Genomic DNA, 24581 nt, shown 5'->3' with positions numbered 1-24581 from the left:
TGGATAAACTCGATTAAAGTCAGGCCCGAATAGTAGCTGTTTTAGATGAAAACACGAGCCACTGAGATTTTTTTTTTTTGCTATGATTCAGAAGAGATGGACCTAGTTTTGCTAGGTTTGAAGAAAGTCACGATTTAGAGAATACTTACAGAATTTTTTTGAACGAATCTCGACACACCGGTAGGTACCCGTTTGTCGTATTTAGAATCTTGATTGAAGCGTTGTTTGACCAGTTTTATGTATGACAACAAATTCTCTCACTAGCTTTATTTTTGAGTAAACATAGAATTCAACCGAGTCGTAAACCTTAGTAACGATTGGCAAAACGTCAACACTCAACGGTGATGCCATTTCATATATAATTTGTATCCTTTTTGTCAAAGTGTGCCATGCGGCACAGTGTGCCATGCGATGATTACCCCTTGGGTACGCTCGTATATGTGCACGTTTTTCTTGCACTAGTACTTACACTTTACTCAATCCTTGCACTCCAACTTAGGGATTCAGACAAACTTCAAAGAAGTCTATAAGGATAATTCAATTAAATCAGTGTTCACTCGGCTGTCGACAAAAGCAGGCCACTCTCGATGTGTGCTACGCGATCGTCTGTTTTCTCGACAGCAACCATTGTGTGGTCCTCCTCATTGTTCTTCATCAGCAGTTCTTTCGGTCGATGCGTCGTCGACTTTGGAAAGCAACCGTTTCGTGATGAGTGTGTGAGTGCTGACCACGTTTTGCGTCCATTGCTGCAATGGACGCGCTCTGACCCTCGTTGGCATACAACAATTTGCCATACAATGAAACTACTGGAAGCGGCTCCAGTTCTGATGGAGGAGGCCTTTTGGATAGCGGAAGATAAAGTGTTTATTGTGTTGTACCTTTTGACTATAGCTTTAAGATGTATTGTATAGTGACCATGAATCCTCGGCTCTGTTAAGTTAATTCGGTTGAGCCTTATCAAATAAATTAATATACAATTCAATTAAATCATATTGCAAGAATTATTAGCTATCATAACACTAGTTGTACACTTTTAGACTAACTAATTTTGTTCGTCTTTGAAAAAAAATTACCAACATCATCAGCGTTACATAAACAAATTTCTTAAAACCCTCCGGAGAGCTAAGAGTTTTTAATAACGTCACAAAAACGTGTCGAATGTAAATCAAGTCATTATTTTTTTTTCTCTCGAAATAATTCCATTTGCCCCCTCATTCACCCACCGCCCGCACCCACACACATTAGGAGGAGAAGCCTACTTGGATCAGCAGCGTACAAACATAATTGCGCTTTGGACCCTCTTTCTCATTACTTTCCACCATCAGGTAATGTTGTACCTCCCGAACAAACCTAACCTAACGTCGCTCAGTGGACGCCGGATTTTTTTCAGTTTTCAGTTGATCTGTTTTTTGCCGTCGTTGGGGGCCATGCATTAATTATGTCACGCTAAATTGAGGAAAAATTTACCCCCTCCGCACAACCCTCCATTTGTCACGTTTTTTTGCTAGACCTAATGCATTGCTTGTCTCAAAATATTACACCCTTCCTCCCCCAATTAGAGCGTCACATATTATATGCATCACCCCTTGTCTGTTTTTTTTTCGTTTACTCATTTTGATGGATTCATTTTTATTACACGCCGATTTTTTTCTCTCTCTTTTTTTTTCATTACTCCGTTGTACATTGCGCGCTTACTTTGTTGAGTTGCAGTATAGGCAACTACTCCAATAACGTTCAAAAGTAAGTACGCGATCGCGCGTGCGTGCAACATTTTATACTCTGGCCAGATGGGTTACGTAAATTTCGTCCGTCCGTCCGTCTAGTCTCAACGGGACCCAATTTCTCAAATGTTTTGTTGTTGTCTTTTTTTTTTGCGTGCCTTGTGTCGTCTTGAGGTCAGTCCATAATTTTTTGTTTCATGGCCAACTTAGTTAGACGGTTTGAAAGTACCAACCGACAGCGCTCGACGTACCGAGGCAATTGCGCATCTGTCAAAAGAAGCGTCGCTACCGACCTCCAACGAATGACGGCGGCGGCAGTAAAACATAAACAAAGAATGACAGTCAGAAAAGTTTCCGCTGATCTAGCAAAAAGGAAAAACGTACCATTCGAACGCTCCTCGCGGATGAGACTTTTCATTATTTTTTTTAGAACCAATTTTGAGTCCTCTGCTCTCTCCCCTCTCGGGTCTTCGGCGCACACAACTTTTTCCCTTTCCATTTTCAATGTTTTCACCCACGTGTTGCCCGGCACCTTCTGACTGTCAACCTTCAATTTTCTCCTTTATTTTCAATTTCGGTGTGTCCAATTTCGGGTTTTCTGCTGACTCTGACTGACTGATGTTTTGTTTTGCCGAATAAAACGCCATTCGTCGACAAACCCAGTCCCCTCCCTCTGCTACCACTATCATCTCTTTCTTATTCGCTGATGGTTAGTAAAAGTAACAAAAACAAAACTGCAGCAAAAACAGACCTACCACCATCATCCACCACCCAGCTTTATTTCATGGAACTCAAATTGAAACGTGCAATGGTTCTGCGCTGTGTGTGTATTTTCGTTTGCGTTCTTGTTTTTGTTGATCATTTTTTGTTTGTATCGGAAGACTTGAACGTGCCAGGTTTGGGGCTTTTTCGGTTTTAAAAGCTTCGCCGTGTGGCCTTACAGAGTGTGTGGAAGCGAAGTGCTGGGTTTTTCCTCCGGTACGTTTTTTTTTTTTAATTTATTACCCGTAGTGAACGCGAGTTGAATTTGTGAGGATCGAAAAAAGTTTAATGATTTTCGTGGAATAGCAAAAAAACAACAATGCAATCGGTATTGAGTCACCCCTCGACGCTGTGTGTGTGAGAGAGGAGCAAAATGTGACAGCATATCCGCACGGTTTAAAGTAGGCCGGGTTTTTTGACGACAATTTTTTTTTAGTTTTTTTTTTTATTATTATTTGGATTGATTTTTATTTTGCAAAACTAATATTAACACATCGAACTCAACCGCTTTTTTTTTTGAACAAAATTATTCACATCCGGCATCAGCTTTATTCTTTGGGATTATTTTAAAGCAAAATAAAGCAAAGTGAATGCAAATTCAGACAACTCTAGGCGAACATGTGGAAAGGGCCAATGAGTCAAATGTTAACAATGACTTAAACGTCGTTAATTGTTGATGAAATAAATCTAAGCAACAGCAACAGACAGTCATGCTGTTACTACGCAGGGAAAATAAATTCTTTTACTTGTGATTTAACCGTTCAAGATAACACACACGTTTTACTTTTACTTTTACTCTGATGCCCATTAGGTTATGGGCCCAGATAGTTTTGTAAGACAGAAAAATGCAGAATCCTCAAGCGAACCCTGGAGGAAATGGATCCGGAGACCCGGTGGGAACTCAAGCGCGTGCAGCCACACAGAACCATCCGGCGATTGAGCGGTTGGTTTGAGCGTGAAAACTGGAGAACTTGGAAGTGTGCAGTGAAGACTTTTCTGGAAGTGGAAGACCTTTGAGACGTGGTGTAGCCTACCCCGAATGACGACGGAACTTTCCCTGAGGTGGATGTGCGAAAGGACAGAATTGCACGAGGTAAAATTATTTTGCTGATCGATCCGGTGAATTATATTCACGTCGAGGAGGTGAAAACGACAGCGGAAGTTTGGAAAAAGCTGACCAATACCTTCGAAGACACGGGACTGACATGCCAGTGGGCACTTCTACACAAGCTCATCACGACGAATTTGAACAATAGCGGTACAATGGAACCGTACGTGTATCGGATGTTGTGAGCGCATCAGCTAATTGGAATCGGATTCCCGTTGGATGACAAATGGATCGGAATGCTGCTGCTGGCTGGCTTGCCCCAGGAGTATCGTCCGATGGTGATGGGCCTTGAAAATGCGGGAAACGAAATCACGGGTGACATCATCAAAACCAAGTTGCTCCAGGAGACGGATTTGTCAGCGCCTGCTAAGGGACCGGCGTTTATTTCTGCAAGACAAAAATTCAAATGCCGGCGGTGTGAGAAATTTGGTCACATTGCGAAGAATTGTCAAACCAGGACCAGGGATCAAGAACCATCGAAACGAAGCGGATCGGATCGGAAAGGAGACGCCTTTTGCACCGCGTTGTCAGTGCAAGATGCGGCAACGGACAACAGTCACCAACAACAAACAACTGTTGGAGAACCTACGTGAAGCGAATGGTAGTATCTACGCGGTGAACAAGGGCGTGATGAAAATCGTTGCGGAAGGATCTACCAAGCTACAGCCCACCTGCAACCCCGATGCGATAAGGGTGCTAAACGTCGAGCTGATTCCGGAGCTGGCAGTAAACCTACTGTCAGTAGGTAAGATAGTTGACCAAGGCCACACTGTTGTTTTCAGAAAGACTGGTGGCGAGGTGGTGAATCCCAGCGGAAAAAAAAGGTTATTGCTACCGGAGGCCGTTCCAATGAGTTATACAAGCTGGAGCAGAAGAGCTCCCAGGCGTATGCGTGCTCACCCCGAATAACGGCGAAGCTGTGGCATCAGCGGATGGGACATCTGAGCTCCGGTAGTTTGACGAAACTCAAAAATGGGCTAGCGACTGAGGTCAACTACGATGGCACGGACTGCGGAGGCTGCAAAATTTGTGCCGTCGGGAAGCAAACGAGATTGCCATTCAACCACGTTTGTTCACGGGCCAATGAAGAACTGGAGCCGGTTGGCAAGAGCCCGTTATTACTTGTCGTTAACCGACGATAAGACTTGAAGAATTTTCGTCTACTTCTTTCGCACTAAATCGCAGGAGGAAGTGCTGTACAAGTTCAAGGAATTCCATAACATGGTCGAAAGACAGAGTGGCAAGAAGTTGAAGGTGCTTAGGACGGATAATGACTGGGAGTTCAAGAAGAGAAGCTTCGAAAACTTCCTGAAGCAGTTAGGAATCCGTCACCAAACTTCAGCGGAGTACACCCCCGAGCAGAATGGCCTTGCCGAGCGTGTCAACCGGACGGTAGTGGAGCGAGCGAGGTGCATGCTGTACGAAGCGAAGCTGCCAAAATCGTTTAATATATTTTTTTAAATCTATTATTAAAAAAGGGTCATAAATTAGTTTCTTCCTGAGAGGTGACTGCTTACTGCTTGCTTTCTCCTTTGCCACAACTTTCTTCTTTCTTCCGTTTTCTCTTCGGTACCTTTATCGTTGGGTTTCTTTGACAGATCAATTCTATTGAACTATTTAATAGAAACACTCTTAAACAATTTCTCTCTCTTCGAGTTGACTCTTTCTTTAAAACATGAAATTGATCAAACAGGGGGTAAGTCACTCTGCCACATTGTGCTAACACCCACAGAAACAAACTTCAAGCACCCTTCCGCCACATGACAAGCAATTTTTTAATCAATTCTGGCACCACTGCAAATAATGTTTACATTCGATTGTTATTTTGTTTTTAAAAAAACCGTCGTACCGTCCTGCCTTGAAAGAAAAACATTCTTGATCTGGATTGAAAACCTCTAATCCAAAGAAAATAAAATACTAAACCGGTTGAGATCCACGAAAGCAGCGGCATCAGGATGCTAAAAAAGGCAAAGATGTCTTGCAAGAAAACCAAGAGAAACGCAACGGAAAAGTTTCTATTGGAAATCCTAGGTTTTCACCAACGGCAGCCCTAACACGGCCACTCCAATTAATTGCAAATGCACCTTTTGCTTGATCCTTCTTCTCGGGTGGCACGTACCCATTCGCCTTCCTCCTGCAGCGAGAGGACCAATGCCCGTGTCAAGAACTAATTTTCGGACAAGTTACCCTGAACGGTAGCCGCTGCTGATTAATATTCCATCTCTACAGTTGCGAAACGCTTATGGAACTCTATTACTGATTCTGACGCAGAAAGTCAGTGGAATAGCTGGCGGTCCTTTCCATGTCTTACTCTGATATCCGGTGCTCTGGGCTGCGGTCATTTTAGCTCCAAATAATCCTCCCGCCGGTTGTGCTATTTCTTTAAACAAACAACAGCAAAGGAATCGCAGGGGGGTCTGTGATTTTCAGCGTTATGTTTTGATTGAGGATATGGTTGCCAGTAAATTTATTTTTTCTGTTTTGACAACTCCGTCAATACGATGAAGCACCCAGAAACACCTTCCGACACCCAAAAACACACATGAAACACAATAAGCACAAACACAAGGTGGCAGAGTGACTTACCCCCTGTGATCAATCTAACTGAAATACTCGAAAGCCATTTGTCTCTTTTTTGTGAGTTGACTCCTTCTTTAAAACAACAACAGTTCTTTGACAGACGACCAGTTCCAAGCCAAATAGCAAAAAAATTAAATTATAAAACAGACTCCTCAACCGTCTCCGATTTGCATGAAATTTTCCATAACTGTTTGTTATTGACAATTGTCATGGTCAAATAAAACACGCGTGTCCAGATCAGAGGTTATACTGCAGTTGTGCATAGGTCACAGATAAATGGACAGATCAAAGGGAAAATAAGCTCTGCACACTGTGCCGAAACTTAGCATGGCACACTTTTCGGCACATTAACAAGTAGCACACATAAAATATAATACAAAATGGCATCACTGTCAAATGTTGAAGTTGTGTTAATCGTTGCTGAGAATGAATCCTTTGTTTTCTCCAATGTAAAGCCCAATAAGTTCGTGAATTGTGACATGTCTCATTTAGAAAATCTGCAAGTATTTTTTGCAGCATGAATCCAATCAAACTAACAATACTCAGTCCATATAATTCGATTCGCAGAGAAAACCCCTACGGTTTGTGGTTTTGTCAAGACGACCGTAGCGGGTTACCTCCAACGAGGGTTGGTCATATGCCTTGAAGATCTGGTTTGGAATGCGATCGGTGAAATCGTTGAGTTTGCCATTGGTGCAAACAGGTTTGTAAGTACATGAAGTTCAAAAACAAACCGTCAGTTTATGCACGTTTGCAGTACGTATCTCTGTAGGGACGAATCCCTTTTGAACGGTGACTGGCTGTAGAAGAAATGTTGAAGAAGTCTGTGTTCAACGGTAGTCTAGCAGACTTCTGTAGATTCAATTCTTTCTTCAAAGCAGCCCTTGAAAATAAGGCTTTTCATTGCAGTTAAGTTCTTACAAGTGGAGATGTTCCTGACACAGATGCGCAAAACGTTCAACAAAGCCATAACCGAAATGAAAACGGCCGGAAAAATATCCTGCATCATGCGATGATCAAATTAACATTTGGACTGAAGGATAGGGCAGGATATTCTATGAGAATCGAACTAACGTACTTCGGCTTAATGACCAAACACCGAATAATCAATAAAGCCAAAAATGTTATCACAGGGGTTTTCGGCCAGGTTCGAATACCGGTTTTGCCGAGGATCTTCCGGTATGGAATTTTTCTCGTTTTACCCTGAGTGTTACCTTAGATATTATTGCTTGTCATTCAGGCCTATTCCGCAAATCGTGCGACTCTGTTACTTGTGAGATGACAAAAGTCACGTCATGTGCCGTGACTCTGCCAGGCCTATTCTACGAGTCGTTTGACTCTCTGTTACTAGTGAGGTGACTCTCTATTTGATTTGCATGGAGATTCACCTCACTAGTTAAACTTGTTCATCGCAAGAGGGCGCCGGTGCGATGGGTGGTCTTCCGATCGGTCAACTGTAAAGCCTTGCTGAATTTATAAATGAAACGATCGCTTAATTTCCATAGGATTCGCCTATTACATGATCATCTTCCCGTCCGTTCGAGTTCGTTGTTTGCTTTAGTTGTAGAGGATTTCAAAGGATGACGGTGGCATTTCTTCCTCTATCGATCAGGTTACGACTTCGTTTCTGCACACCTGAAAGGAATTAATAATTCAAATCGAGTCAGAATCTTGTGGATCGGTCGAGTTTGCTTGAACACCGTATGGGTTTGATAACTTCCGCTTTCTCTTTCACCTACCGCTGCGAAAATGAAAAGTTAAACACAACCGCAAATGTCATTATAGCTTCAGGGTTGCCAAACTTGACACCTTGATTGGCAAACCTCGGTCTACTTCGGCACGTTCAGCATAGCGCATGGGACAGCTAAAACACTAGGCACAGATTAAGGTGTGTAGAGTTGAATACCCCTTGGGACAGATGTATATCCACATCTCCCCCTTTTCAAAAGATCAAAACGAATAAGAAAGTTTAATACACGAAACGAAAATCAATTATTTGATTCGTGTGCTTCACTTATACATTTTTGCCAAAACACCAGTCTTATCCAGCATTTTACGAGCGATTATGGCCGCCACAATCTAGCTGAGTTTTTGGTAGGGAACATATGATTTGACGTTTGGGTTGTGTCGTTTGACACTCAAATTTTATCGTTTAAACGTCAGACGACACAACCCAAACTTCAAATCTTATGTTCCCTGCCAGAAAATCAGCCAGATTGTGGCGGCCATAAGCGATCATAATATACTGGATACATTCCATAAGATAAACCACATAGGTCCTATAAGAATCCATAAAAGGTATGTGTGACCGGTTATACATTTCATTTGACACATGATCTTCATTAACTTTTTGCAAGGCGTTTGCTTATTAGTTGACTTATACATTTTATGAATAATCAACAATACAAATTTGCCAAAAGGTATAAGGAGATTTCTATCCGTGTACTCCATAACACAATCGTTGAAACGATTTGATTTCCTCGTATTCCTGCGGGCCCTACCCAATTCTGTCGAGGTGACGACAGTCGAATAAGATGGTAGCAGAGGGGACAGTGTGTCATTGTTTGATCCTGGAATTCTGCGTGGCTCGTCTTTTTGATGCTCTTCGTCCCGAGTTTCGGCCGGCGTTACTACGCTTGGAACTTCACCTGAAATGAAATTGAAGCAAATAAATAGAAAACAGCAACTCAGTGATTCACCTTCATTTGATGAGTTCCGTTCTGAATTCAGCCTCTTCAGGTGACTTCAACTGTGACTCGAGCCCCCTCCTTGGCCGTGACTGTCATAGCAGTTGGGTTGTATGTCGGGGTGAGTTTGTTACCCGGTAGCACGTTTTTCATCAATACCTTATCTCCGACAACAAGACCTGACAATTTTGCTCTACGATGATCATCCTGCCTTCCCTTTCCCCTTTCTTTGGCCTGTTGATCCCGATCACTGAAATCGGTGAACGGAACCGCTGTGTTTACGTCTTGTAGGGATGATAACTTAGTCCTGATGTTCGTTTCGTACATTAACTCAGTCGGCGTCTTTTCTGTAGTGCTCTGTGGTGTCGAATATTGCATGGATATGTATGTAAGCAGGTCTTGTTTCCAATCCTTCTTCAGCGATTGATTGATGTTCAACCTTTTCACCAGAGAAAGGTTCTGGCGTTCCACCAACCCGTTTTCTTGTGGTCAGTAGGGCGTAGTTCTACTGTATTCCTTGAACTATCTGCTTGCAAATTGGCGGCCATTGTCCAGAGTAATAGCTCTTGGATAACCAAGTCTAACGAAAATGTTTTCAAGACGATTAGTCGTTTCTGCTGCTGTTATTTTCTTAAGTGCTTCTACCTCCTTATACCGGTTAAAATAATCAATAATTACGAGAAGGTAATCACCCGAAGAAACTGGTCCGAGAAAATCGATTGCGACATCAATCCCTGGTCAGGTAGTTTCCGCCGTTGCATAGGTTCGGGACGCTCCGGCAGGCTTACTAACCGGCACCCTGCACAATCGTCTACAGGTGCTACTGAATCATTCATGCCTGGCCACCAACAAATTTGTCTGAGGCGCTTTATCTTTGTTTACCCTGGATGACCCTCATGTACCAGGTGTAACATTCTGTCTCCCAGCGATTTCGGAACAAAAAACCTAGATCCTCTTACAACCAGGTCTCCAACTTTGCTTAATTCGTTACGAAAAGCATGATAGGGTTGTAACGGGTCGGGTGTTTTTTGAACTAGGGATGTTTACAGTCCTCACTTAAGCACCAGGTAGATACTAGAATGTACCGTGAAGAAGCTAGGGACTCAAACAGACCCGTCCCGGCTCTGAGACCTCAGGGCAAGTTCAATCGTAACAACAAAAGGCGAGCAAAGCGGTTGCGAATTCCTAAAATCAAAACTTAACCAACAGGGGAAAGACTCATTCAAATCAGTAAGAGAGGTTTCCTTTGAAGGTTTGCCTCTGCTTACCTACGGGAAGAATTTACAACGTTCACGCGAATTTAACCAATTAAACTCTTCCGTCACTCTGTCACGTGTTCGATCACTTATGTGAATCACTTCACTGCGAAGTGCATTTCAGGTGTTTATTCATAACACTAGGATTAGTAAGGGGGTACATCGAATAGGGTTTTATCTGTGCTAACCTGACTTCTGTAACGCTGGATGTCGGGACACTTGTCCGTGGTTCCGCTTCGGCGATACGTGGGCCGAGTGCGTGGGAGACAAATTTTCGTTCGCCGGTGTCCATCGTCTTGTCGTGTAGGACCCGAGGGGTGCACCCTTGTTTGAAGGGATTTTTCCTTTCCAATTGGCTGTCGCTTGCCGGTGAAAGCGAAGCGTCCTCACACTTTTCACTATTTCAGGAACCGGCTTTTTTAACCACTAGACCTTTCTACATCCACTAGACACTACTACTTATTTTAATCCTTGCCTTCACTAAATTAACTATCTTTGGCCGTGTGGTAGGTAACGCAGTTGATATCAGATAGAATCCGTCCAATTGGCCGTATTCTTTTACGTATACAATCGGAACTCTACCTACCCGTCGACATTCGAAATTCCTCGTCTGACGTTTCTGACCGGTTCGAGTCCAGAGACTAGGAACGCGATTCGCTCGTGTGAAAATAGTAATTTTAATGGGGTTGAATTTTAACTTATTTTTTTTTTGAATACAAGTATTACCTTGTTACAGGGTTTGATCTGATGTAAAGTGTAATTCCAAACACCGCGATTGAGAAACTCTCGAAGCTCACTCATCTCCTAGTTATTTGCAGACGCTACTTCCAATTCCTCTACATCTACTGCTGCTAGCTCCAATAGACTTCGAACATTAACATCAGAATCCGGATCAAATGGTTGTGCTTCAATAATTGACAACCGCGACAGAGAGTCAGCATGCTATGTTTGTCTTGCCCTTACGATACGTCATAGCTAAATGATTGGAGGCAAAGCACCCAGCGCTCGATACGAAGACACGGTTTGGAATCAGGAGAAAATATTGCTTCGAAAGGCTTATGATCGGTCTCTAATTCGAACCATACGCCGAATTGATAGATTTGAAATCTTTCAACGGCCCATACGAGAGCCAACGCTTCTTTTTCTGTTTGGGCATAACGTTTCTCCGTGTCAGTGAGGCTATTAAGGTCTGTATGCACAATAATCCGGACACATCAAAATTTAAGAAAAACCCAAATTTCGCATTATAATTCAATTGAAGTTGTTTATTTTAGAATCATGGGATATGAAAACAAAATTCACCAAGTCAAAACATAGGTATTTGCCGAGGGGGACGACTCTATCTACGATGCAAAAGAGATTGTGTTTTGCTGTAGCTGCCTGCGCGCACGCTGAGTAGATAGAAAGAAGATTGATGACGATTTTGAAGATTTCTTGCAAAAACTTGATGAGCGATGCAAGTAGATGCGACAAATGAAAGAAGATTGTTCGAAGATTGATTCGCTAGTGTGAGATTTGTTGAGCATCTAAACTTGAGATTTAGATGTGTCGCCCCCCTCGGTATTTGCATAACATTTTCGAACTTTGCGCTTAACACCATCCATTAGGGTTTGTGAAGACTCCTCAGATACCGTCTTCGTTATCTTTGATTCCTTGTTTCTTTCCAAAAAGCTTCCTCTTCATCAGAGCCCAATATCTCTCGATTGGACGTAACTCTAGACAATTTGACGGATTTGTGGTATTTGGTACAATATTCACTTGATTTGCTTCGTACCACTTCATCACAGTTTTAGCATAGTGACATGATGCCAAATCTGGCCAGAACAAAGGGTTTTCTTCGTGGCTTTTGATGAAGGGTAGCAATCGCTTCTACAGGCACTCTTTCTGACAAATCTCCTTGTTGATTGTGCCTGTAGTGACGAAAGATTTACTCTTTTGGCCACACGTGCAAATTTCTTGCCAAATAAGGTATTTTTTTGGAAATTTCGATGCCTTATTTGTCCTGAAACAGTTAGCTGTAGCACTTTTGGCCTTAGAGAATAGAAATCCAGCCCTGGAAGTTGCTTGAAATCCTCCAAATCATAAGTTTCATCGTCCATAACAACGCATGAAAACTTCGTCAAATATTCGCAGTACAAACGTGGAGTCCGTGATTTTGCTATCAAATTCTGTTTGTCGTTGCGATTTGGAACTGTTAACTATGAACTTTAAGCGACTTCAGCCCCAACCGCTGTTTTAATTTTTGGACAAAACCAGGTGACATTCCTATTTTACGAGTTCGTACCGTTCGAGCAGAGAGATTCGCGTTTTCCTTCAATCTCTTCACCTTTCGGTCCATGACAGGATCAGCACGTCCAATGTTTTTATCACTTCTCGGTTTCCTTTTGACCGTCAAACGTTGCGAAAATTATTTGAGCACACCGTGAACAGTGGAATTAGGTAAATCCAGTTTTTTTTCCCGTATGATAATACCCCGTTCACATTACAGCGTATATCACGTGCCATACATACACCATACATCTAGTTTTCACTGGAAATCCTATGTATGAGTGCTCATTGTAAGACAGCCTATATTACGTGATATAGGCTGTAATGTGAACGGGGTATCCAGCTTTCCACACTCGGCAATGGCGTCCTGTAGGTATGATTAAATATATCCTTCACTGTGGTTTTTGACACTAACTGGAGGGCGCATGTTGTTCCATTTTCCTCTGTTCCTGGGAGTGGGAAAGAGAGGGGTGACAATGCGAACCTCCAGTTAATGTCAAAACCACAGTGAATGATACATTTATTGATACCATACTGGACGCCATTACCGAGCGTGGAAAGCTGGTTAAGTCAGGATTTGCATTACGTTCGTACAAAATCCGCTCGCGCACGTGTTTTTCATTCGTCGTTATCTTGAACACTAAACATGGAATGTAAACACAAATCATAGTCTTTTTCATCAATGACTCCCAGCTATACCTCAAGTAAGTTACAGTGATTTGAAGGTGTCCGGATCAATGTGGATACAGACCTTATTTCCGAGCTCAAACACAGGACTGCAGATCGATGGCGGGAGGGGCTCGAATGTGATGAGGGGATCAGTGGCTTCAAATGTGCTAGTGGAAAGTGAGCGTCCCGGTATTTGGCGGTTGATAAAAATGCGGTGTTGAGGTTCAAGCTCTTGATTCGGCAATATCACTCCATCATAGATGAATGATGACTGGAATTGGCGGACTTCGGCGTTGTTTGCGGTATGTTAATTTGTGACAATCCTTGAGGCTACCCTAAAACTTTCGACTCTGCGGCTGTCACCGAATTCACCAAGTAGCATTTCTTTGGGCCATGTAGAGGACGAAAGTGCTTTCGTTCTTCAAATCTGCTGAGGCATCGGCTTTGAAAAAAGTGAAAGACTTGGTGCTGACGTTTTTGTTCTTTGCAACCAGTCGGATAACTGTATAGCAGTTTGGCAGCTACGGTACTGAGTCTTCTTTTTCTTTTTCTTCTCCTCCTCCTCCTCCTCCTCCTCCTCCACGAGCACGTTTGTCCTCCACGAGCATAGTCACGGTCTCGTGGCTGTAGACGACCACCGGTCTAATCAGCGTCTTTTAGATAGTCAACTTCGTGGCGAATTTTATTCGACCGGAGCGTCCTCAGGAGTCCAAAGTAGGCACGATTCCCTGCCATAATGCGTCTTTGAAATTCTCTGCTGGTATCATTTTTGACGATCACCAGTGAGCCCAAATACACGAACTCATCGACCACCTCGATTTCGTCACCGTCAATCTGAACTCGGGGTGAGAGGCTAACATTGTCTTCCCTAGAACCTCTTCCTTTCATGTATTTTGTGTTTAATGCGTTGATGGCAAGTCCAATCCACCTAGCTTCAGCCTTCAGTCTGATGTACGTTTCCGCCTTCGTCTCAAAGTTCCGTGCCATGATGTCGATGTCATCGGCGAAGCCAAGAAGCTGGATGGACTTCCTGAAAATCTTGCCACTCGTGTCTATCCCTGCTTTTCTGATCACACATTCTAACGCAATGTTGAATAGCAGACACGAAAGTCCATCACCTTGCCGTAACCCCCTTCGAGATTCAAAGGGACTCGAGAGTGTCCCCGATACTCGAACAACGCACATCACTCGATCCATCGTTGCCTTGACCAATCGCGTCAGTTTATCTGGAAATCCGTACTCGTGCATAATCTGCCATAGCTGATCACGATCGATTGTGTCGTATGCGGATTTGAAATCGATGAACAAATGATGTGTAAGCAAGTTGTATTTGTGGCATTTCTGAAGAACCTGCCGAATCGCGAATATGAACCCATGAATCCCTGCTGGTATTTCCCAAGAAATCTCTTGCTAATGATAACAGGCGGCGACGTTTAATTTGGGAGAGTACCTTGTAAGCGACGCTCAGCAGTGTGATCGCGCGGTAGTTGCAGCAATCCAACTTGTCACCCTTTTTGTAGATTGGGCATACAACACCTTGCTTCACTCCTCCGGTAATATCCCCTCCTCCCAAATCTTGGCAATTACCCAGTGCATCGCTCTAGCCAGTGCTTCACCACCGTATTTTAATAGCTCACTTGGTTGTTGATCTACACCAGTTGCTTTGTTGTTCTTCAGTCGACCGATCTCCTCCTCAACTTCTTGAAGATCAGGGGCCAGTAGCCTCTCGTCTTCTGCAAGTGCTCCAAGGTCTGTTGCCGTGCCACCTTCGTTTTCTGCTGCATCACCGTTGAGGTGCTCGTCATAGTAATGCTTCCACCTATCAATTTTATGGAGTGACCATTTTACGGATGTTGTTGATCTTCCGGACGACGGTCCCATGGCTATCTATCATGTTTAAGTCACGATCACAAATTCATTCTTATATCACAGTTCCTAATGTTTTTGAAAAAAAAAACTGCGGAGCTCAGTTTCATTGATTAACCTCTTTTACGGATGTTCTGGACTTACCAGAGGATGGCCCCATGGCCATTTGGGTCCATGTTTATGTCATGACCCCAAAATATTTCTTATATCGCAGTTCCACATGCTTTCGAAAAAACCGTAGAACTCTAGGATCAGTTTCGAGGATTGACCATTTTTAAAGATGTTTTAGATCTTGCGGAGGACGGTCCCATGGCCTTCTGGGTACATGTTTATGTCACGACTGCAAATTAATTTATATATGACAGTTCCAAGTGTTTTCGAAAAAAACCGTGCAGCTCTAGGATCAGTTCCATACATTGATCACTTTTACGGATTTTTCGGATCTTCCGAAGGACGTTCCAAAGGCCATCTGGGTCCATGTTTATGTCACGATCCCAAAATCATTCTAATATCACAGTTCCTAACGTTTTCAAGCAAACCACGGAGCTCTAGGATCAGTTTCGTTAATTTTCCACTTTCACGAATGTTCCGGATCTTTCCGAGGACGGTCCCATGGACATCCAGGTTCATGTTTATGTCACAAGCAGTGTTCGGAAAAACTCAAAAACTCAAATCTTATGCATGAGTTTATGCGCCTATGAGTTTTGCCTTGCAAAATTCAACGTCGCAAAAATCACCGATGAGTTTTCAGGTTCAAAAATTCATGGCTTTATGTTTTGGCGTTATTCATTGTTATTACTATTGTTTGTGCATCAGGAGTTGGAAAACTTACGCAACATGCATAGGCATGATATGAATTGACGTTTGAGTTTAAAGCTGGAATGATTTTTCGGCGTTGCGAGTGTGAGTGCGTGAATATACATGAGAATCTCAAGCGTGAATTTTGTTTGCCGCATTCCCACGTGAGTTTATTCTCGCAGGGAGGCTCAATGAATGAGATTTGAGAATGATTTTCCGAACAGTGGTCACAAACCTACATTATTTCTATCATCACAGTTCTCAATGTTTTCAAGAAAACCACGGAGCTCTAGGATCAGGATCGTAAATTTACCACTTTTACGGATGTTCCGGATCCTCCGCAGGACGGTCCTATGGACATCCAGGTTCATGTTTATGTCACAAGCCCAATTTTTTTCTATCATCACAGTTCCTAATGTTTATAAAAAAACGCGGAGCTCTAGAATCAGGATTTTGGATTTACCACTTTCACGGATGTTCCGGATCTTTCACTGGACGGTCCGATGGCCATCTTGGTCCATCACCCAAATTCATTCTTATATCACAGATGTTATGTTAAAAAAACGCGTACCTCTAGGTTCAGTTTCATGGATTTATCACTTTTACGGATGTTCCGGATCTTCCGGAGGATGATCCTATGGACATCCAGGTTCATGTTTATGTCACAAGTCCAATTTTTTTCTATCGTCACAGTTCCTAATGTTTATAAAAAAAAAAGCGGAGCTCTAGGATCAGGATCGTGGATTTACTACTTTTACGGATGTTCCGGATCTTCCGGAGGACGGTCCCATGGCCATCTAGGTCCATGTTTATGTCACGACCCCAAATATTTGTTTATATCACAGTTCCTAATGTTTTCAAAAAAACCGCAGAGGTCAGGATCATGTATTGACCATTTTTACGGATGTTCCGGATTTTTCGAGGACCGTTCCGTTGTCTCCAGGATCCATATATAGGAACCATGACTGTATTCTGGCTAATTGTGAACGTTTGTGCCCATTAATCTAAATTACAGATCTTGTGACACTTGCAAAACCCTACAAACACACCTTTCAAAAAAAAAGTGTAACGGCGCCGGTGGTGTAGTGGTAAGCGTGATTACCTCTCACCCCAGCAGGCCTGGGTTCAATCCCAGTCGGCACCGCCGGGATGTTCTGAGGCATAACATCTCTGATCACGCCTTCCTTCGGATGGGAAGTAAAGCCGTTGGTCCCCGGTTCATGAGTTGATGGGTCGATAGGTAGGGTCCAGGTGTGGGAGCTGCCTTCCTGGCACATCGGTAGCATTGGTGCTCAGCACGGAAAACAAGATCAACGGAAAAAACAAACCAAAGGATAAAAAAAAAAAAAACGTGTAACAACTCTTTTCGCTTTTTAAAAAAGTAGACGACTCTATTTTCAAGTTTGCAATCAAAATAATATAGAAACCCTAGGAATTCTAGAGGTATCACAATTTTTGAAAACCATTAATAAATGGCTAAGTTGTGCCATTGCAAACTTGCCGTTACACGTTTTTCGGAGGCATCGTATTCGGAGTGTTAAGGTGTGCAGAGTTGAATACCCCTTGACAAGCACATAAAGTTGGACGATTTTACAAAACCATTCATGGACCTCACTGACTACCATAACCATTACCATTAAAGGTATCAAGTCATAATTCCTTTCCCGAAAATGTATGGAGAAAACAAGAATTTGGAATGGTAATGGTTCTTAACAACCCATTATTTGTATATTCCACTTCAAAAAAAAACCATAATACATAAGGTTAAACTTTATCTCACAAACGTTCATTTAAAGTTCCATAACCATTTCAGTAAAAGTTTAGCAGGGATTATAAATAATTTTAAACCATTTTCGGTAAGGTTAATTTATGGTTCGCGTTTATAAGGGAAGCTATTAAAAACTCAATCGGGAAAATATTTTATATGGTAAGATATGAATTCCCCTAGTATTGGGCGTTCGCCGCTACATTCCCAAATTAATCACTTGATATTGCTTTTCGTTGCATCGTAGGCAACTTGGACCAAAAAAAAAAAACACTCCCCAACAGTAGAGGTCCCACATGATAATCCAATATTATACGTATTTATGCTACAAGGTATGGTGAAAAGCAGAGCAACCTTTCCTTTTTTGCCACTTTCTTCCACTGCACTCACGCTGTGTGTGTGTCGCCGAGTTTTTCGTCTTTTTATATTGGATTTTCCCTCGTCGCCACTGCTGCTGCTGCTGCTGCTGCTGTCATTGCCGACGTTGATAATTTTCCTTCCGAAAAAAAAGGGTCGCGCGGGTACTCGCCTTCACCCGGTCGGTAGGGTGGAAGACTGCAGGCAGGTAGGACGACGAAAGGAAAGGATGGATATGACATTTTTTTTCCCGAAACGGTTCTCGTTTTTCATATTTTTTTGTAGATTTCTATTTTCGTGGAAGTTTTTTTTTCCGTTAGTCCCTTGGCTCTGGTGGTCGTTGAACGTTTTTGTTCCTTTATATAATAAAATTTTATGACAGCAAAATCGATATTTGGATTTTCAGGAAACTGCAAACTTGGAAGTAATTCGATACTGCGGCAGGTTCATCGAATTTAGATTCTCGTATGATGGAGGCAAAATTTAATTTCAAAATTCTTTCCAATCAATTTGGAAATTTTCCTTCTCAATCAGAAATAAAAACTTCCCCTGTCAGTCATATAATAAGGAACCATCAAGAAAAAAAAGTATGTACATAACATATTTGGCAAAAAAGAAGCATTAATCATCACCGCCTGCTTGGCTCCTGCTTTTTCCAAATCCCCTGCCAAGCGAAAACGGAAGAAACATTCCATGTCGTTGCATACTTGCAGGAGCGCAGAGAAAAAAAAAGAGAAATGCCAGGAGAAAACTCGGAAAAGCTTCCATTTCTCGAGCGGGGAAATATATACATATATTTTCTTGTGTCCTTAGCGTTCTTCCACCCGATGGTATCATGTCGTGACCTCCCGGTCGGACCGAAGGCAGAAAAAAAGTACACAACTAATAAAAACCATGTATGTGCAACTTTTTACACACATGGAAACGTCAGATGATTTTTCCATTTATGACTGCGCCCCCTCCGATTTTAAAGTGGGAATTTCTTTCATTAATGCATTTACTTGGTCGTCAGTTTTTTTTTCCCTGTGTGCAATGACCCACGGAATTAGGGAAGAAACTCCTCACTTCTCTCGGGAGAAAGTGTAGGAAACGGAGAAATGATGCAAAAATCGATAAAATTATTACGAAAAAAATCCTAATGGTCATTCCCACCCCCCGTCAGTTTTCCGACGTTCCGAGGGGAGCTCGAGTGTGGGGGGCTATTTGCTATGAGGGTGAGAAAGGACAGGAAAGTCCACCTACGGAACGGACTTCTGAGAAATTCGCCACGTGCACAAATCGGTGCTTTCGTTTGGGGCTGTTTTTCTCGGCCGAAGTATCGGCGAGTTCAAACCCCAAAATAAACTTCTTTGGCTTTGAACCTTCCGGGAAATGGTACTTTTTATGCATTATTGTCCGTAATAATAGACCCAAGTATCGTCTATTGGTTCTCTGTGTAATTACAGCTGATCTGGCAAAAACAGAATAGCATCGGTAGGCGGTCAATCATGCTCATGCAGCGAATCCAAACACATAAAGCAACCAACGATACATACAAAACAAAGCTCGATCGGAGTGGTAGGAAGGATAACGATATATTGCTTGCCTGCTTTGTTCCAATCAGGGCCCCACGATGAAGCTGTCAACCATCACTTTCAATTGAAAGTCATTCTGTCTTCTCTTCGAGCAGATCCCCGTCAACATCAACAGAACCATTTTCGATCAGTTTTCATGCTGTTTGTTTTAGCTTGACTAGTCTTCATTTCTTCTTTCATTGTCAAATGAACTGTTCGATCCAAATTCGTGCAGTTTTTATGACTTTTGTTGATTGTTCACTCGGTTCATTTGAGCGTATGCGGATGGATCTGTGCACGTGGATGTCAAATGTATCATTGTCGGGTGGTTTGTTTACCCATCAATATGGGTATTTTTTCAATCGGGGTGACGTTTAGAGATCGAAAATTGATATCCGACGCCATTTTGAAATCGAAGATGGCGGCTTACGATTTACGAAAAAGTGGAAATACAGTCAAATACACATCAATATAGGTATTTTTGGAATCGGGATGGCGTATGAGGCCAAAAATCGATGGCCGACGCCGATGCTATTTCAGAAAAAAAAAATGGGAAATGCTAATGCCGTCCGATCAATATGGGTATTTTTGGAATCGGGGTGACGTCTGGAGATTGGAAATCAATATCCGACGCCATTTTCAAATCCATGATGGCAGCTCTGGTTTGAGAAAAAGTTGTAAATTCTATCAAAAACCCATACAAACGTTTTTTTTTTTAATGAATCAGGGTAACGTCTAGAAGCCGGAATCCGGGCTTCCGATTTGCGGAAAAGTGTCAAATATTCTAAAATATGGTTATTTTCAGAATGGGGATGAGACGTAGATGCCGAAAATTGATGTCACGCCGTCTTTAAATCCAAGTATACAGAAAAACTGTCAAATACCGATCAATGTTGATTTTTTGGAAATTTAAGATGGTGGCTTCCGATTTCAGAAGAAGTGTGAAATAGCCTAAAAATGGAATTGAATATCGATTTTCAGCATCTACGCGTCGTCCTCGTTCCGGAATACCCAGATCTTAGGGTATTTTACACTTTTTGTGGCCTTTACACGTTGTCCCCATTCTGAAAATACCCATATTGTAGGGTATTTGACACTTTCTGAATCCTGATGGCCCCCATATTGGATTCCAAAGCGATATCTGATATCGATTTTTGGCATCTACGCGTTGTCCCTGAAACTCTATGGCCGCCATATTGGAGTCCAACATAGCTTCGGATATCGTTCCGAAAATATCCATATCTTAGGGTATTTGACACGTTTATGAAACTTGATGACGGCATCGAATATCGATTGTCAGCATCCCTGTTCCGAAAATACCCATATTGTAGGGTTGTTGACTCTTTCTGAATCCTAATGGCCGCCATATTGGATTCCAACATAGCTTCGTCGGATATCGATTTTTGGCATCAACGCGTTGTTCCCGTTCCGAAAATAACCATATCTTAGGGTATTTGACACTTCATAAAATAAATGGCCACTATCTTGAATTCCAAAATGGCGTCGGATATAGTTTTTCAGCATCTACGCGGCATTCCCGTTGCGAAAATACCCTATTGTAGGGTATTTGACACTTTTTTTCTGAAACCCGATGGCCGCCATTTTGGATTACAAAATAAAGTCGAATATCGATTTTCTGCACCTTCGCGTCGTTCCCGTTCCGAAAATACCCGTATTGTTGTGTATTTGAGACTTTCCCTGACCCCGATGACTGCCATCTTGGACTCCAGAATGGCCTCGTTAATTTAATTTTCGTTTAATATAAAATAATATATTATTACTACATATAATCCGAATGCCATCCCTATCGGAAATCGATATTGTGCGGATACTATCCGGATACTATATTTTGATGCCTGCGTCGTCAGGTCGTGACAAGTCAAATGAGCCCCAAATTGAAGTGAAAGTGGAAAAAAAAACGAAGGAAGCTGTTTTCGAGTCATTCATTGCGCCAATTGAAACAAGTCTTTGCTTCAAATGAAATGAACTGAAGCACTTGACGAACGAAACAAGTGATAGTCCAGTCATGTTTGAAATGAGGAATGTTCATCGTGACTCGATTACAAGTAATACGATGACTTATAGCGAATTCGTTTATTATCTAGGTTGGAACCAGTTCCAACCCAGTGCGAAACCGATCTTTTTGTCAGTGCGAACCTCAAGCTCAGCTTGGTTTTAAAAACAAACGAACAAACTGACGTTTGTCAGAAAACAAGCAGACCCAATCTTGATACCCGATCCAGGTTGGAACTGAATAATAAACGAATTCGCTATTATAGTACGTTCAGACTACAAAGTTATAACATGTTATAGCGCTATCTTGATGGTGGTTTCTGTGTTGCAATTATTTGACAACCGTTATTGCGAAATTTTTCTTCATTTAGACTCGACCGATATCAATTTCGTCGTACGATATTTTGCTCTCACTTCTTTTACCTTTATACGTACATCTTGAACATTGTTGACAGAATGGAAATCGAGTGAAAAAAAAATGAAAAAAAGTTTGTTGTTGTTTGTTTTTCGTGAAATTTTGAAGCCGCTCGAAAAGTTAGCTTTTAAGTGATTTATTTTAAACTGTTTTAACTGTTTTACAACAAAATTGGTAAGATTGGTGATTTGCAAACTAAAATTCAACCGATGTAACAATATCATCTTTGTAGGAACCTTCTGCAAAAGGAACGAATGGCTTCCAGAAGGGCATCCCGTAACGATGATGGTGAGGATGTAGACAAGGAGGATGGCAATGAGAACGAAGACCCGATGGCGGATCAACTCGATGACCCGTTATTCGAAGACGTTCAGGTTCTCGACTATGACTGGAGCGACCCCGACAGTGATCCAAGCCATGAGCAGCCTGATGCACCTGAGCACGTAACTCAGCCGAAAGGAAACAAATCTCCAGCGTTGTTCAACTGTCGACTGCTGGTGTTTCTGCGTTAATTTAAAGGTCAGTCCTCCGGAGCTCCTATTGCGCACTGCAATGTAGATGGAAAGTCGCTCAATGACTTTAAGACGAAATTATAGGAGCTATGCAGACCACATCTACTTCGAGAAGTAATTTTTAATCAGCAAGACGATGGAAGCACGGTGCCAGCATGGATGGATAAGGATTCTCCGGAAGAAGAAGATTTGGTGAGGTTTGCCATTTTTTACGAGAAGCAAAATCGTAAGTACACTTCGCTGGACAAACTGACCACCACGTTGCTTCAGAACTGGAAAGGAAAAGAAATTCAGCTGTTGCATGTTTATTCACTGTCCGTAAGTTCCCGTAAGATTTTCAATTCAGTGAAGCAACATTTGATTGACCCATCTGAGCGCGATAAGGCAGGAGCAGCCTCAACCCAAGTGGTCGTCGATTTATCTAAGGATTTGCGTCAACGACATGGTCATCTTTGGGATGGACACGAAATGGCATGGACAATGTTGGCATCAGCCATACTTGCTTCGCCAGCTCATACGCGTGAAAACATGATTAATTCAGTTCCTCCAAAGCATCTGCAACATCTTTTCAGAACACAGGACGGTCCGAAAATTAAAACTGTGAAGCGTGGGTTGGCTGTAGCTCACAATGTAAATGCGTCGTTTTGTGAAGAGATCACAGCGCTGAAGGAAGCGTTTTCCTCACTTGAGGTGGTAGCCAAGAATATGCAGCTACAACTTTCATTCGTGAAGCATCGCATCGAAGCATTGGAGCAGCGTGGACGCATGAGTGATTCATTCATAAGTGCGACGGAAACTTCAATGGAAGTTTCCGAAGGAGAGTTCAGTCGACATATTGCTGGACAGGTAGTTGACATGGAGGATGTAGACCACGAATAAGCCAACTTGCAAATGAGTTGAGATAACTTGTTTTAATGAATAAAGACAAATACATTGTTTTACTATATTTTCTATTATTGGTTTTCAAATACAAAAGATCAAAGAAATTAGAACTTTTCTGCATTGATTATGTTTCATTCGTCTGTTTCAATATTCTTGAAATCAGACACATCTGCAACCGAAGGATCAAATTTTCCTCCTCTCAGGTAACCACACTTCCTGAATAAGTTAGAAATGTTATAATTTCTAAAGGTAGCCATCACTTCAGCTACTACTGGTTTAATTCCTTTCTTTACACATTCCTGATAGATAGCTTGAGTTTGTCGCTTGCATAATCCGAAAACGACTTCAATAGGGTTATAGAAGGGGCAATACGCAGGTAGAAAGATAGGGAATATTCCAATTGATCGAAGATATTCTATGATTTTCGCACTGCAGTTAATTTTCGCTCCATCCAATATCCATATGGAATGTCTACCCGTATAGCACTGAACATGGCCCGTTTCCAGAGCAAATCGTCGGCAGCATTCAAAAAAGTTTAGTCGGTTGAATGTTCCGTTGGTAGAGAAGGCTTCAAGCATTCCGTTTTGCCCAATGAAACAAAGCAAGGATTCCCTAGGCTTCCGCACAAATTCTCCTCGAAACACTAAGCGGTGGCCTCGAACTCCGTAGGCCCTGGAGCGTAACATGGATCTGTTATCGAAACTAACCTCGTCTAAAAAGACGAGGTTGTGGTAGTCCCACTGAATGCACGAAATTTCGTTGAAAAAACGAATTACATCACTTTCCTTGATTTGAATTGCACGACGTTCCAAACATTTCCAGGTCAAACCAGCGTTATGTATGATGCGCCAAATGGATGAAATAGATATTGTCGTCTTGAACTCCTGCTGGAACCGCTTTCTAGATTCATGTAGATAAAGCGTAGGATTTTGTAGATACAGGTTTATCAACCATTGTCGTTTCTCGGGAGAGAATTTCACAGCATCCCTTTCGTAACTTCGGCGAGAATAGAATCCGTCCTCCTCGTATCGCATGATCCAATTTGTGATTGTGGACTTGTGTTTGTGATAAATTGTTGCTAGCCTCGATTTGGACAATCCAAGGAAATAATATCCATATAAAACATGATATATGGTATTCACTGACGCTCTCTGATCTTTCACAACGGAAATAATAGATGCCATTTTACGCAATAGTATTTATGAAATAGTTACGTTTTTAGTTGAACATCGATGTTAACTGACGTTTCTTTTATTTACAAAATTTTAATGATCAAGACACATGACGTAAATAGGGAAAGGTGGTAGCTTTTGACATTTGAACCATCTACGAGCTCCCTCAATTTCGTCTCTATAGTCTAAATATTCGT

The 24581-nt window shown here is 42.1% G+C and overlaps 1 protein-coding gene and 1 pseudogene across 1 annotated transcript in view; both read left to right on the top strand.

The window, feature by feature from the left end:
- The window catches only part of LOC135713325 (uncharacterized), a 161710-nt gene that overhangs the window by 122354 nt on the left and 14775 nt on the right, over window positions 1-24581 (top strand). The window lies entirely within an intron of this gene.
- On the top strand, window positions 21886-23209 carry LOC135713282 (uncharacterized; annotated as a pseudogene).

This window comes from Ochlerotatus camptorhynchus, unplaced genomic scaffold, assembly GCF_037179485.1.
Source record: "Ochlerotatus camptorhynchus isolate MF236.1 unplaced genomic scaffold, CSIRO-AGI_Acam_v1.1 ptg000550l, whole genome shotgun sequence".
Taxonomy (NCBI): domain Eukaryota; kingdom Metazoa; phylum Arthropoda; class Insecta; order Diptera; family Culicidae; genus Ochlerotatus; species Ochlerotatus camptorhynchus.
Note: the sequence above shows the minus strand (reverse complement) of the source record. Positions and strands in the feature narration are given on the sequence as shown.